The following is a 14,679-nucleotide window of genomic DNA, read 5'->3' on the forward strand; positions in this document are numbered from 1 at the left end:
GTCTACCTGAATACTGACAGGCGGACCTGATCAGACAGCGCGTGTGAAAGCAGCAATGAAGGTTCTTTGATCAGCAGGTGATTTCAGGTAAAGTCCAGCTCCAACTATGTGTGTTTTTGTTTGTGAGTAATGTGTGGAAGTGTTGTGACCGTCCCCTTCAGGCACACATTCTGCTCTGTATAGCAAGCATACTAATTTGCGTTGTGTAGGGGTGGTGCAATGTGATGTTTAGTGCTATTAGCTTTTTTTTTTCAATTTTATTGAAATGTTCTTTTAACTTAATTAAAAACATTTTATTCACGTGAATGTTCTGGTGTCTTCTGCAATAAGATTACAGATGGATCTCTCACCCCCTTTTTTTTTTTAAGTATTTGACCAAGCTGCGTCTCGCCACATTGTTTTGTTTAGTATGTTTTGTTGTACTACTGCTTTTGGCAATGGATGTACTGTTCATAAAAGTTTAATAAACGCAACACAAAAAAACAATTTTGTGCGTTGCTGTGAAGTGCATTGAAGCACAGTAAGCTGCAAAAAAATGACAAAAAGCAACTTGCCTTACGTGACCCAACATATATGGGGCACCCAAAAAGTGTCAGGTTTTTATTTTTGTCTGTGACATTTTCCCTCATTTATTGCCACTACTATCCCTGTTCAAGAAGAAGGGGGTGGTGCATGCATCACCAGGACAAGAATGCATAGACAGCCATAAAACATTGTTCTGTCTTCATGCAGTTCTTGTTAGAACCTGAGAGGACCTGGCTCTGAGTTGGGCTTAAAAATGTATTTGAAGTCTAAATAGTTTTATTTTTGATGGAGAAGTGAAGGGTTATTTATTGCTCTCTGTACCTTTTAGGGGAGACAAATGGAAGCACCTGCTTTGTGACAACTGTCTCTTTTTTTTGGGGAGATTTCTTACTTCATGTTTTGTCTCTGGGAAAGGAAGTAAGGGGGACTTTCCCCAGTGGAAGACAAAAGTAAAAAAAAAAAAAAAAAAAATCCGAATTAATTTAAAACTAAAGAAACCTGCTTTGGATTTAGGCTTAATTTACAGCAACTTTAAAGTGGTTCCATACCCTAGGAACAAAAAAATTTAAAGTCAGCAGCTACAATTACTGTAGGAGGCTCCGCTTTGGTCACATGATCCAGCAGTTCCAGGTCTCCTGTGTCAGTGAGCAGCTGCTGCAGGGGAGAGGAGGAAATGCTGACAATGGCTGGGCTATGGGTGACATCACTGCTCTTGGAATTCACAGCTGTTGCCAAGATCTGCAGGATCACTTGACCGTACCAAAAGGGATTAACCCCTTCATGCCTACCGTATACAAATATGCAGCCTTGGCTTGAAGGGGTTGCAGCTTCAGCTCACCCCAGTACCGTTTTTTTTAGAGCCAGCAGTTGGTTTTCTTTAAGAAGCCGCTCGGCTGTTATTCTAAGCAACGGGAGGGGATGTCTGTCCCCCCCCCCTCCCGTCGCCTTCCGTGGCTCACCTGGCTCTCCCGCCCCTCCATGAAGCCCGAGCGACTAGCCGTCAGACATTTTGGCTGGCCAGGGGCCCGAACAAAGCCAGAATCGGCTTTGATCGGGTCTCGGAACTAGTAACCTGGAAGCGATGTCATGACATCCCTTCTGGTTTACAGAATTCTTAAAGGCGCCAAATTTAAATAAAATTACCGCATTCAAAACCGCAAACTTGGCAATTTGAATGGTTTTAAGTGCAAAGGAGGGATTTGGGGTCTTAGAGACCCCAGATCCCTCCATAAAGAGTACCTGTCACTGCCTATTACGGTCACAAGGGATGTTTACGTTCCTCCTTATAGCAATGAAAGTGATCAGAATTTTTTTTTCAAAGGGGTAGTGTAAAAATAAATAAAAAAAAAAAAAAAAAAATTTGAAGGGCCCCATCTCTCCGTGCTCGCACACAGAAGCGAACACATACGTAAGTCGCGACCGCAAATGTAAACCGTGCTCAAATCACACATGTAAGGTATCGCCCCAATCGTTAGACCAAGAGTAATAATTCTAGCATAAGACCTCCTCTGTAACTCTCTAAACTGGTAACTTGTGGACATTTTTGAATCGTCGCCTATACAGATTTTTTAAGTATCGTAGATTGTCGCCATTCCACGAACGTGTGCAATTTTAAAGCATGAAATGGGTATCATTTTCTCTGTGTAACATCATCTTTCCCATAATTCAAAAAAATGGGCTAACTTTACTGTTTTGCTTTTTTTTAATTCATGAAAGTGTATTTTTTCGCAAAAAATTATGTTTGAAAGACTGCTGCGCAAATACTGTGTGACATAAAATTTTGCAACGATCGCAATTTTATTCTCTAGGGTGTCTGCTAAAATTTTTATAATGTTTGGGGGTTCTGAGTAATTTTCTAGCAAAAAATATGGGTTTTAACTTGTAGGCAACAAGTGTCACAGCTTCATGCTCATGCTTTATGCCTAAGCATGAAGGGGTTAAAATTGGTAAGCTCTTCAGTTTGTTTTTTTTCCTTCAGCCCGCTGGGTTGAATGAAAAAAAAGCCAGTAGTGTTTACTAGGCTTAAGACTCCTTTTGTCATTGAGAAGAGACTGACCTCTCTTGTCACATGTTTCTGTGCTCTTATACCTCCCAGTTGTACCCTAAGGTGTGTGGGGGAGGCTGTAGTGGGCTCTCAGACATAGTGGTGCTAGAACCATGGACCGCATTGTCTTGCGTTTTTCCAGACCGTTTAGCAACTGAAGTCTGAATTGGCTCAGTAGTGGGGCCTGGATCGCAGGGCTCCCTGGGGGCTCCTGAAGATGGCTGGAAGTTCATGGTGACCTCTGGGTGCCTGCGGTTTACGTTGCTGGTTGAATGGAATAAGTCAGTTGACAGGTTGACCCACTTTTTATGTGAACTCCCAAACTTCTAATGATTGTCAAACGGTTTAGTCCCCTTTCCTGGTATATTCAAAAATGTAGTAACCTGTCCTGGTTTCACTTTTTTTTTTAATTTTGTTTTTTTTTTTTTATTTTGTTGCAAGAGACAAAAAAAAATGCAGTATACAAAATCAGACATTGCAACGATATCTGCACATGGTATTGCAATAACAAAGCAAACATTTTTTTTTTTTTTTTTTTTTAAGCAAAAGATGGCGCTACAAAGTATTAACTTATAACTTAAGGGGGCTGAATAATTTTGCACGCCCAATTTTTCAGTTTTTTATTTGTTAAAAAAGTTTGAAATATCCAATACATTTTGTTCCACTTCATGATTGTGCCCCACTTGTTGTTGATTCTTCACAAAAAATTACAGTTTTATATCTTTATGTTTGAAGCCTGAAATGTGGCAAAAGGTCGAAAAGTTCAAGGGGGCCGAATACTTTCGCAAGGCACTGTAAAACTATACAGTTAAGGCTGAGGAGGTCCACATATCCCAAATTTTGTTGTACTTTCCTAGACATCCCCTGTGCTCAAACACCAATTTCTCATAAGGCAATATCTGGTTAACCAATTGGATACACTGTTATGTCGAAGGTGGCATGGGCTGAATCCACTTAAGAGCCACAGCTTTTCTAGCCATAAAAAGTGTTTCTCTCATTAGCAAACTCACATATTGGGGGCCAGGACTCCTCATCAGTAATACCCAAGAGACATACCTCCGGTGTTAGTGGTACCGGCATAGACAGTACTTTGGTTAAGACCTCCACAACCTTTCGTCAGAACTCAACAATAAGCGGGCATTGCCATAAGACATGAATTAAGTCAGCTCCAGGGTAATTGCATCTTGAACAACTTGGCGAGGGTATACAATGCATGGCGTGCAGTCTAATGGGTGTTCGATAAGACTGATGGAACCTGTATAAGTGGGTCAGCCTATTGTTGATGGCAGGAGAGACAAAAAAGTGGGCGGAGCACACCTCCTACCCACTCCTCATCTGATAGATTAGGTATAAGCAATTGCCATTTATCCCTGATTGCTAGCGTGTTGGCCCTCAATGTAGCATGTAGCAGGGGAGTATATATGTAAGAGATCAGACCTTTAGGGCCCTGTGACTTTAAGATTCCTATCATAGGGTATTTAGAGAATTTTCTACCTGTTACTCCAAACTGTGCAAACAACGCATGGCAAAGTTACAGGTATCTGTAAAAAGCTGTTTGTTCTAAGTCAAATTTACTCTGTAATCCTATAAATGAGTGTAGGATATTATTTTCGTAGACTGCGGCTGGAGTTAGTACTCCCTTGCTCTCCCAAAAGCGGGACTCTGGACACTGTACCAATTGTGGGAACATTGGATTTCTCCATAATGGGATATCCTCATTATAATCTGTGAATTTATCAATGTTTTTAGCTTCTCGCTACACTGTACGAGCCAAGGTCAGTATTGGCATTTTCCTCATAGACGGGAGATTTGCTTGGGTCTCCAAGGCTATCAGTAGGTTCTCAACCTTAAGTATGTGGGCTAAATGGGACTTTACTGTATACGGCGTGACAGGGACCACCCAGTTCCCTAGATGTCTAAGTTGGCCAGCAAGGTAATACAGGCGTAGGTTGGGGAGCGCCATGCCAGCTTCGGTTTTTGGTCTCTGCAGGGTGGATAGCTTTAGTTTGTCTGTTCTTACCACAGACAAAGGTAGTGAGTATAGCAGTGATGATTTTAAAGAAGGATTTGGATACTGGGAATGGCATATGCGACAGAATATATAGACATTTAGGAAATCGTATCATCCTTAGTAAATTAATTCTACCAGCTACCAATAACGGAAGCTTGGCCCACGTTGTTACTTTAGATTTAATAGTGTGCATTAGTGGATCTAGATTAGCCTTTAGAGTCTCATCAGTTATTGCAGTGATAACAATTCCCAAGTATTTGGAAGAAGTGACCACCCTGAGAGCACATGACGTCACTCCAGAGTGGAGGGCATGAGCATTTACTGGCATTAGTGTAGATCTTTGCCAGTTAATCTTGAGACCCGAATAAGATCCAAAGGATTATATAAGGGGGCACAGTATGTGGCCACTTGTGTGGAATTGTGGCCACCCCACCTGTAAGCAGTTAAGGTTTAGATTCATAGGGTTGCTGTGGTTATTATTAGGCATTTATGTGGTTAAATTATACCTGGCTAGAGGTAACAGGTAATGGCCAATCAGTTATCAAGGAATATTCCAGTGGCTGGAGCAGAGGCTATTTAAGTTTGGTGCAGTCTGGAGTTCTTCCCTTTGCACCGAAGAGCACACCGAGGAAAGTTCCCGCCCCCCCTCCCTTGTCGCGTGCACCTTTATGTGGTCGGGTCACCCTGGTATCTCAGGGGGGACGTTGTTTTCAGATGGTTATTGATGTTTATTTTGCTTGAGTTGTGTATAACTGAGCAATTACAAGTTTATTTGGTATTTGAGTATTTATACAAGCAATTAAATGTTTATGATTTTAACCACTTGCCGACCGCCGCACGACTATCTACGTGGGCGGTCAGCCCCTCACAGGCAAAGTGACGTAGGGCTACGTCGCTCGCCTGTGAGGGTTTAGGGAGCGAGCGCGCGCCGCCGGAGGCGCGCTCCCGCGTGGTCACGGACCCCCCCGCGCGTGTGACCGGCGGACCCGATCGCCGCCGGCCACTCTGCGATCGGCGGGGGAGAGGGAGAAAGTCAGGCAGCTTGTGTAAACAAGCTGCCTGTCATTCTCCTCTCTGTATGAGAGATGATCACATGGATCTACTATGTAGATCCATTGATCACTCTGCATACAGTTGAAGCCCCAGCCAATCACAGTTAGAATCACGCCCCTAGGGACACACACAGCCCCTCCCTCTCAAATAAAGTTAACCCCTTCACTACCAGTGTATTTTTACAGTAACAGTGCATATATATAGCACTGATTACTGTAGAAATGTCACTGGTAACCCCAAAAGTGTCAAAAATGTCAGTCAAGGGTCCGATCTGTCCGCCGCATTGTCGCAGTACCGCAAAAAAAATCGCAGATCGCCGCCATTACGCGTTAAAAAAAAAACAACAAAAATGACAAAAATCTTTCCCTTTGTTAGTAAACGCAATAACTTTTGCGCAAACCAATCAAAATACGCTTTTTGCGATTTTTTTTTTACCAAACATAGGTAGCATAAAACAAATTGGCCGAAAATATTAAAAAATTTTGATTTTTACATTTATTTTTGGGGGAATTTCATATAAAAAAAAAGGGAAAAATATTGCTATTTTTGCAAAATTGACGCTCTTTTTTTGTTTATAGCGCGTGATCAAAAAATCGCACAGGTGATCAAATACCGCCAAAAGAAAGCTCTGTTTGTGGGAAAAAAAGACGCCAAATTCGTTTAGGTACAGCGTCGCACGACCGCGCAATTGTCCGTTAAAGTCACGCAGTGCCGAATCGCAAAATACCCCCTGGTCAGGAAGGGGGTAAAATCTTCCGGGGCTTAAGTGGTTAATTATATTAAACCAATAAAGAGTGCCGCGGCCTTTTCTTGCCAAAGAACTGAGAGTCATGGTTATTATTTAATAAGGTTAATAAGTTTTATGTGCGAATGTGGCCTACAATTCCATCTATTATATACATGGCCACTTGCAGGGAGGTCTGAGCATCGTTCAAATAGAGGATTAGATTATCCGCTTATAGCCCCACCATATCAGTCCTGTCGCCCAGTTTAATACCCGTGAGAGAGGGAGACTGCTGAAGTTTGATTGCCAGGGCCTCAATTGCTACCTCAAACAGGAGCAGGGAAAGAGGACATCCCTGTCATTTACCCCTATGTAACTGTAGGGGGGGATAATAAGCTGTTAACCAAGAGATATGACTTGGGGTCAGCATACAATATGGTGATCTATTTACAAAACTTATCTATCTCCAAAGCCAAATGCCCATAATGCAGCTTGCAGAAATGGCCATTCAACTGAGTCAAAAGCTTTAGCTGTGTCCAGGGAAGCCAAGACGCATGTGTTTGGTAAATGCTCTTTGAGTTGTGCAGTAGTTTGGGTTCTGTGGAGATTAATGGAGGTGGATTTCCCTGGCATAAAGCCGGTTTCATCCGGGTGAATTATACTAAGAATCACTGAATTTAGACGTTTGACCAAAATTTTTGTAAGTATTTTGTAATCTATGTTCAGTAGCTATATAGGGCGATATGATGCACAATCAGCAAAGTCTTTATCTGGTTTGGGTATTAGAACCACCGTAGCAGAGTACATAGACAATGGCGATCTCCCCTCCCGGAAGGCACTAGGGTACACCTGCATCAAATCTGGTGCCGCAATATCTACACAACGGCTATAAACCTCCAAGGGCAGGCCACCCGGGCCTGATGTTTTGCCAGCAGCCAGAAAAGCGATGGCTTCACGGACCTCATCTTCAGTAAACTCCGCCTCCAACATGACAATCTGGTCTGCTGTCAAGGAGGGAAACCTAAAGTCCCATAAATATTCCTCTGTCTTGATCAGTGTATGCAAGAGAGGTTGCATACATTTGGGTATAAAACTCATGAAAACACATCAGTATTTCCTCGGCAGTGTTGACGTATGCACTATTCGTGGGTTTCAGCTTGTTGATCATCAAGCTACCGTTTTGCTGCTTTGCCATATGGGCTAGCAAGTGGCTAGATTGGTTGACCTGTTCAAAATATTTTTATTGCGCATATAAGGTCTTACGTTTAGTGTCTGCCGACATACGTACAGCATACGCCCTTGGCGCTAGTTCCCATTTTTTGTGGATACCGAGGGGGAATCCAAGAACTACCTCTCTGCCCGATTGCATGCTTTTTCAGGTCTTCTTCATTTTGATGAGTTGTTCTTTTAATGTAAGAGATAGTTAACTTAAGGGCACCGCACAGGTATGCTTTGAAGGTGTCCCAGAATGGATGGTCTCTACAGGACCCAAGGGCTTCCAGAAAATACGTTCGTTGGTCTGGTATCCGGTCGTTAGACCCTATCAGGGACAACCAGAATGGGGGGGCCCTCCAGGAACGATGCACCCCACTTGTACCCACCTCAAGAGTGGATAGATGAGTAGTATCTATCTCAAGTATGAGATAGATGTTCTCTTAGGGATAATTTTGTCATGACCTGAGCTAAGTCTGGTTTCACTTTTCATCTGTGTAAAATGGAAACCAGGAATCTCATTGGTCACTGATCACAAAAACATTACTTTTGTTTCCTTTTTTTTTTTTTTTTTTTTACCGTTTTGCTTTTTTAAGACATTTTATATTCTTCTCAATTCTTTGCTAAAATATTTTTGTAAACATACATAAAGGATCCCATTATAAAATAACATTTAAATACATAGTATATAGAGAAACCAAATTACATTTTTAACATTCTACTGGCTGTTTTTGCTCTAATAATTAAAGAATAACCCCAGGTAGTGGATGTTTACACATAGTTACAGTAACACTAAGTTACTGCTTAGTGCTTGGATATACACTATATATATATATATATATATATATATATATATATATATATATATATTGTGAGGGGATTCGCTCGGTGGGGGGTTCGTTACACAAGGAGATAGCCGAGAAGTGGTTGCAAACAACAGTTTGGTTTATTATTGCAATTTTCTTTACACAAGTGCAAGCCTCAAAACATCAAAATAAAAATAAAACACAAAATAAATCCTTGCCACTGTGGGCGGCTACCTTCTCACATACAGGAACCTACCTACGGAGTCTGTCTCCAACCTACTGGGCAAACTTTGCTGATCCTACAGCAGACACTCAATAGTCCATGTTTTTTCTTCATACAACAAATGTCCATTGAACATGTCCCTTTTCTCTTCACATAGAACACATTCCTTTGTTTGTCTCTTCACATAGCAACCATTCCTTTGCTTGTCTCTTCATATAGCAAACACATAGAAATAGTCCAAGACCTCACCTTGAGTAGTCTTCAGTCTTAATTAATTTCCCCTTCACACAGGAAATGTCCATTGGTTTCTTTTCACATAGAAACGATCCAAGACCTCACCTTGAGTAGTCTTCACACTTGTTACCCTCCTCAGCGCACATCGCTTCAGGAGGTCTTCCCCATGCTCACACAGCTTCAGGGGGCATACCTTCTCCCATGCCCACACAGCGTCGGGAGGCACACATCTGACTGTCCTCCTCCTCCCCAGCTCACACAGCGTCAGGAGGCAGCAATCCTTAGACTTCCTTTGGACAAATTATAGAGGCCTTAACTTCCTCATTCCGAACAGCTGAAGGCCTTTCAACTTCCTTAAGCCGTCCTGGCTACCTTTTCAGCCGACACCCTATAGTAATTGGTGAATTGTGTAACCCAAGCAGAAGTGTATCTCCTGTCTGTGACAACATCCACAGATTTACCTGACTTCCTGTCACAATATATATATATATATATATATATATATATATATATATATATATATAATGTGTGTATGTATGTATTGGGATGCCTGCCTTTACATGCACATGAACTTGAACCACTTCCATACCGCAGTACGTCATATAACGTCCTGGGCTGTGAGTGGAGATATCTGAATAATGCCCGGCTGCAGGCATCATTCAGATATTATTTGTTTCAGCTGGCGATTCCCTGCACCATAAGAACAATCATAGTGGCTGTTCAGCCGCTTGATTCTTCTTACAGGCAGCAAGAGGGAACAACCCCCCCTCTCGCCACCCTCCGGTGCTCATTCCGGCTCGCCCGTGCGATCGGCAAGCCGGAGAAGGAATCCGCCGGCGGCGGAAGTTCACCTTAGAGAATACGGTTGTGCTCATAAGTTTATGGTGGAATTTATGATTTCTTGGCCATTTTTCAGAGAATATGAATAACACAAAAACTTTTCTTTCACTCATGGTTAGTGTTTGGCTGAAGCCATTTTTTTTATCAATCAACTGTGTTTACTTGCCGACCGCTTACTTTATATATATATATATATATGGCGGCAGAGTGGCTCCTACAGGCAAAACCACGTATTGATACATTGGTCGCCTGGTGGCAGCTAGGGGGCGAGCGCACCCTGCCGGCAGCGGGGAAGCCGATGCGTGTGTCAGGCGGCTTCCGATTGCCGCCTGACACCCGCGATCGCTCCCCGCTGAGAGAGGACAGTCGGCTGTTGTAAACACAGCCGACCGTCCTACCTGAAATGATCACAGAGCTCATGTGATCCTACTATATAGGATCCCATGTCTCTATTGTCATCTCAGAAGCCACGCCCCCCCACACTTAGAATCACTCCCCTAGGCTCACATTTAACCCCTTGATCACCTATACTGTTAACCCCTTCCCTGCCAGTGTCATTATTACAGTAATAGTGCATATTTTTAGCACTGATTACTGTAGTAATGTCACAGGTACCCCCAAAAGTGTCAAAAATGTCAGGGGTCCGATCTGTCCACCGCAATGCCGCAGTCCCGCAAAAAATTGCAGATTGCCGCCATTACTAGTAAAAAAAAAAAAAAAAAGAAACCATAAAAATTACATAAATCTTTCCCATAGTTAGTAGACGCAATAACTTTTGCGCAAACCAATCAAAATACGCTTATTGTAGCACAAAACAAATTGGCCTAAAATGTTAAAAAATTTTGATTTTTAATTTTTATTTTTTTGAGAATGTCATATAGCAGAATGTGAAAAATAATTGTCGCTCCTTTTTTGTTTATAGCGCAAAAAATAAAAATCGCATAGGTGACCAAAAGAAAGCTCTATTTGTGGGGGAAAAAAAGGACGTCAATTTTATTTGGGTACAGCGTCACACGACCGCGCAATTGTCTGCTAAAGTAACGTAGTGCCGAATCGCAAAATAGGGCCTGGTCATTTAAGGGGGCAAATCCTTCCGGTCTTAAAGTGGTTAAATCATAATGACAACAGAAACTACCCAAATGACCCTGATCAAAAGTTTACATACCCTGGTGATTTTGGCCTGATAACATGCACACAGGTTGACACAAAGGTGTTTGAATGGCTATTAAAGGTAACCACCCTCACCTGTGATCTGTTGGCTTGTAATTAGTGTGTATGTATAAAAGGTCAATGAGTTTCTGGACTCCTGACAGACCCTTGCAGCTTTCATCCAGTGCTGCACTGACATTTCTGGATTCTGAGTTATGGGGAAAGCAAAAGGATTGTCAAAGGATCTGTGGGAAAAGGTAGTTGAACTGTATAAAACAGGAAAGGGCTATAAAAAGATATCCAAGGAATTGAGAATGCCAATTAGCAGTGTTCAAACTCTAATCAAGAAGTGGAAAATGAGGGGTTCTGTTGAAACCAAACCACAGTAGGGCCCTTTCACACAGGCAATCCGATCCGCCTGTCAGTTTTTCAGGCGGACCGGATCGGGTGCCCCATGCATCCCTATGGGGCAGCGGATGTCAGCGGAGACATTTCCGCTGACACCCTCTGCTATCTGATTCTGATCCTGTCTGTGAAATCCGGACGGATGGAAACCCTATTTTCCAGGGTTTCTATCCGTCCAGATTTGACGGATCGGGTGTCAGCGGACATGTCTCCGCTGACATCCGATGCCCCATAGGGATGCATGGGGGGACCGTTCAGATCCTCCAAAAAAACTGACAGGCGGATCTGAACGGTCCGCCTGTGTGAAAGGGGCCTTAAAGTCCGACTTCCAACACTACTTCAGCACTACTTCTGAGAGATTTGTAACGATTTTGATAAGGCTTCATTGATTATAGACCCAGATATGATTTGCTGCGCGATTTACATTATAGTCTATGGCAGTGAAATCGTGCTGAAGTCAGATGCTACTTCAGATTTGTAAATCGTATGTTGTGCCTGAAGTGGTACTGGTGTGCCTTAGGGCTAAGGATCTTTTGATGCTTTGTTAAATCCTTTCTGTTCCTATAATTTAAAGTTATTACTTTCTTTTTTCTTCCAGCTATTGTACTTCTTACATTTCTACAGTGGGATCTTCAGAGATAAGATCCTCCCACTTCCCTGCAGATGAATAAGGTAATTTTTTCATCGTTTTTAGTGTCATGATGTGAAATAAATTCATGATGTTATACAATGCTTTTATATTGCTTGGTCTATCTTCTTTTTTTTTTTTTTTTTGTAGCTGTGGCTTGTTACACATTCTGAACAAGAGTCTTTTGCAAACTTCAAACCATAGTAAGGCCTTGTTCACACTAGGTGTAAAAAATGCTGCGTACAGATGCATGCAGGGTCTAGTTCTGCACGCATCTGTATGCAAAATAATAAAAATGGATTGGGCCATTCAGAAAGGTGTGTTGGGGCCGTTATGTAGTGCCATGACTAGCAGCTTAAAAAAAATGGAGCCGGGTCTGTGGCTGCACAGATTCTGCGTTTTTACTTCATGTATGCCTGTAAATGTGTCTAAACACAATAGATATAATTGCATCCAAACTTATCAATTTTTCTGGCAGCAGGAACCTGCGTGCCCTTTGGAAAAATGCACATATCTGTCCACCGGCTGGTTGGAGTCCTCCGATCATGTAACCCAAGAGCGATGGTACAATGTCACTTCCGGTTTAATTGGCTGCCAATGGCTCAGATTTAAAAAAACTGTCAGTATTCAAAAATGCAGATTTCTGCGTTTTGAATACTTTGAAGTGCAGTGGAGGGGTCTGGGTTTTTTAGACCCCCAGATCCCTCCATAAAGAGGACCTGTCACTGCCTATTACTGCCACAAGGGATGTTTACATGTATTGGGCAGCGTTGCCCAAGGCAGTTCTAACACATTGACGTAGCAATTTGCCTTATGTTCTGTTGATTCAACTCACAGGTTAATGTGTACTAAAAAAAAAGTAGGACTTGTTGCATTTTAGCGCAGCACATTTTGTTGCATTGTGACACACAACAAAAAAAAAAAAAGCTGAGTGCCGGTTCACACTGCGGCTGCGGTGATCGCATGTAATGTTGGAGCGCACTGCTCCTTCATTACATGCGATCGGCTGTGCGGTGCGAGTTTAGCCATACACTTTGTATGGCTAAATTCGCACCGCACCCGCAGCAAAGACGCACAGGACCCTTTTTTGCAGCCGCATCAGGATCGGATCGCACAGTGGTTCACACTTGTGCGATCCGATCCTGTGCGAACTGCAAGATCGCACTGCGATATGCGATCAAACTGGGGGTGTCGTTAAGATTTCATTGACACCCCCAGCGTATCGCATATGGCAGTGTGAACTGCCGGGGGTGAGTTTGCGATGCGGGAACAAGCTGCGAATTCCCGCATCGCATAAGTGTGAACCGAGCCTAAAAAAGCGCATGCAGAAATGCATCCGGAATGGATCTGGAGGACGTTTTTGTGGTGTTAATGGGCACTTACAGATCTCCCTGCAAACACCGGTTCTAAATGTATGTCCTGAGCTGAATAGCTGACTTCAAACTTTTCAACTGGTGGCAGGGCTTTGGGGGACTGTCTATGGCCTCATTCACAATGCCACTGTCAAACCTGCGTCTATGTGACTTTGGAAATGTATTCCAAAGCTTTCTGTCGCGTGCCCCAGATTTAGGCAGTTCTTATTACCGCCATTTTTAGAATATGCTGTTTTGGCTGCGACAGATTCTAAAAGACTTACCACCAGTTCCCAGGCGAAAAGAACTGGCAGCAATTAGCCACTTAAGGACTAAGGCTGGCCATACATTATACAATTTTCTTACAATTTTTTGTACAGTTTTCTTGAAATTTACCTTCAACTACGTAATACAAAGTCCTGCCTAATTGGATACAAGTGAAACTATTGTTTAGCTTTGACCTCATATTATATGGTTTGTGGTAAATCTAACAGAAAATTGTACAAGAAAATTGAATATGTATGGCCAGCCTAAGCCTATTTCTGACACATGTTTACAAGTTAAAATCAGTATTTCTCTTTCATTCATTGTCGGACCCAGCTCCTTATCTTCTTAACCATTGGGTTATGCTGCCCCCTACAGGAGTAGGACACTAGACAGGAAAAAGCTTGACTACACCTATGGGGCAGTCCCAGGGGGTATAATCCCACTCTCAGCTATAGGCACTTTTTTCTGCCTAGTCAGGAGTAAGGACCTAGTTACTTGCTGGGATCTCTGGTCCTGGCAATTTTTTTCCTTTTAAATTGAAATTTTTCCTATCTTTGTTATTTTGTTCTTGTGGGAATCTACAATCTACAATCAGCCGGACTGGGCAATGGACTGGATAATCTAGAGCCAGAGGGTCCCCCCAGTCTTCAATGGCCAACAGCCTCCCTATTCTGATGGAGCGGTGGTCTCTCAGGAGCGGTGCCCACCCTGTTCCTGGTTTGGTAAGTAGCTGTCCCCCCTCTTCCCTTGGACGATTTTGGGGTGGACGTGGGCCCCTCCCTGGGACAGTGGGACCCCTGGGTTCCCTGGGGGTTTGTGACTAGGGCAGGGATGTCCTCTGTGCTCCCTGCTGGGGTTGTTCGGCTGGGGGAGCTGATGGTTTCGCATCCATAGGTCCGCGTCTGCAGCCTACTGGTCAGGAGATATGTGGGGCGGCCCCAGTGAGGGTGGCTGAAACCACTACCCTCCGTTTGGGCATCTGCCCTCCCCTCCGCTGCCCCTGGGTGGTCCACGAAAATTTAGGCTTCGGCCAGCTTCATGCCTCCCTTGGCAGGGGTGGCGCTGTGGGGGGCGGTTTATTTTTTGATGGCAGCTATGCTATCTTTATTGTGTAGGGCCTCTGCCCCTTTTTCTGAGCAGCAGTACCATCAGGGTACCCTGCCTACGCGTCTGCGTCTCTATGGAGGCGCTCGGAGGGTGACCCCC

The 14,679-nt window shown here is 43.3% G+C and overlaps 1 protein-coding gene across 2 annotated transcripts in view; it reads left to right on the forward strand.

The window, feature by feature from the left end:
- The window catches only part of ATP8B4 (ATPase phospholipid transporting 8B4 (putative)), a 648,069-nt gene that overhangs the window by 21,383 nt on the left and 612,007 nt on the right, over positions 1-14,679 (forward strand). For both annotated transcript variants that reach the window (XM_082254031.1, XM_082254032.1), the window contains exon 2: positions 11,825-11,898. The gene's annotated coding sequence lies outside the window, so the exon portion shown is untranslated. The remainder of the gene's footprint in view (positions 1-11,824; positions 11,899-14,679) is intronic.

The sequence above is a fragment of the Pelophylax lessonae genome (genome assembly GCF_965119305.1).
Source record: "Pelophylax lessonae genome assembly, chromosome: 4".
Classification (NCBI taxonomy): domain Eukaryota; kingdom Metazoa; phylum Chordata; class Amphibia; order Anura; family Ranidae; genus Pelophylax; species Pelophylax lessonae.